We start from the raw sequence: 1,903 nt of genomic DNA, 5'->3' as shown, positions 1-1,903 counted from the left end.
AACTTTGAGATGGGAACATGGAAAAATCAGAAAACTGTAATCGTAATCACGTTATTCACGTCACGCTTTTGCGATACTTTTGGTAGCAGTCGTGATCAGTGATTTCTAAATATCAGTGATTAAATCACAGTTCGTTATATTTCGCTCATCACTAGTGTTCTCCAGTGAACGACCCTCGTGGACAAATACTGGCAGACGCAGCAGCTAGCATAGATCTAATAGCACACAACAAACCAGGACACCCAACATTTGTCAGAAATTCTTCACAAACATATATCGACGTTACATTCACGACAAAGAACCTCGCGAGACAAGTAAAGAACTGGACAACATTGGACAACGAACCGCTGACCTACCACAAGCATATAATGGTCGAAGTAGGACGAAAAATTGAAAATACTACACGAACATTTAAGGGGAAAGTGCACATAAACAAGACCAAATTTAAAAACGCAGTGGTCAAACATTGCGATGGGAAAGAAATCACAAGTACCCAAGAATTAAATCAAATATTAACCCAGTGCTACAAGGCCGCCCAGACCAGACAACCTCAAAGCCAAAACAGTGCCCCCTATTGGTGGTCTGACGAAATAGACGTGCTGCGCAGTTCATGCGTGACGGCTAGAAGAACATACCAGCGACAAGTAAAAAACCACGACACGGACAATTGCAATGTGGAAGAACTAAAAATGACATACAAAACCAGAAAGAAAGAACTCAACAACGGTATTCGTAAAAGCAAGAGACGGTGCTGGGAAAAACTGTGTGAAGAGCTGGAAACAGATATATGGGGCCAAGGATATAAAATAGTAATGCAGAAGTGTAAAAGTAGTCAACTACCCTATAAAATGACTAAAGATTTCAGAAAAGGCGTAATAGAAACTCTATTTCCGTCTACAAATGAACCCTTGATACAGACCAAAAAAGACGCAAATCCCCCGCTCTTCACAACGGAAGAGATAAAAACAGCAGCCAGCAAACTAAAAACTGGAAAAGCACCTGGCCCTGACGGAATTCCAACTGAAGTCGTCAAAGAACTAGCCATATTACGACCAGAGCTCATTAAAGCAATCTTCAACAAGCTTCTGATTGCTCAGAAGATTCCAAAAAAATTCAAAGAAGCAAAATTGGTGTTAATACACAAGGCAGGCAAACCCACGGGCCTAAAGAACTCCTACAGGCCCCTTTGCTTAATTAACTCTGTGGCAAAACTACTAGAAACCATGCTTCGCGACAGACTGGACCGGGAATTGAATAACAAGGGGAACATATCGCCTAACCAGTACGGATTCAGGAAGGGCAGGAGTACTCTGGATGCGCTAAGCAAGGTCAAGGAAATTGCACAAAATGCCAAATTCCACGGGGCAGGGGACAAATGGTGCACCTTGTTGACTGTGGACGTGAAAAATGCGTTCAACTCCGCTTCATGGAACCAGATACTCAGCAGGCTGCGAATGAAAAACATCAGCGGTTACTTGATTGCCACAATCAGGGACTACTTTTACAAAAGGACCATAGTGGACGCTGGTATCAGCTACACATTAACGACTGGCATCCCGCAGGGTTCTGTAATGGGCCCGTTGTTGTGGAATATAATGTACGACCCAATCTTCGAAATAAAATACCCGGACGGCGTAGAAGCGATCGGTTTTCGCGGACGACCTGGCAGCAACAATAGTGGCAAGAACAAGAGACGAATTGAGAGACAGAGTAAACGAGACGATGAACTCGATACACCGATGGATGGAGCAAAATAAACTATCCATTGTTCCAGAGAAAACGGGACCAGTAATATTGTATGGACCGCGTACTCGGCGACAATTCAAATTTAAGCTGAACGGAACAATCATTTTCCCAACCAAACATTTGAAGTATCTAGGAGTAACCATATCGGAAAATTTCT

Source organism: Ips typographus, linkage group LG4 (genome assembly GCF_016097725.1).
Source record: "Ips typographus isolate SLU linkage group LG4, UJ_Ityp_2.0, whole genome shotgun sequence".
NCBI lineage: Eukaryota > Metazoa > Arthropoda > Insecta > Coleoptera > Curculionidae > Ips > Ips typographus.
This window is presented reverse-complemented; position numbering follows the sequence as displayed.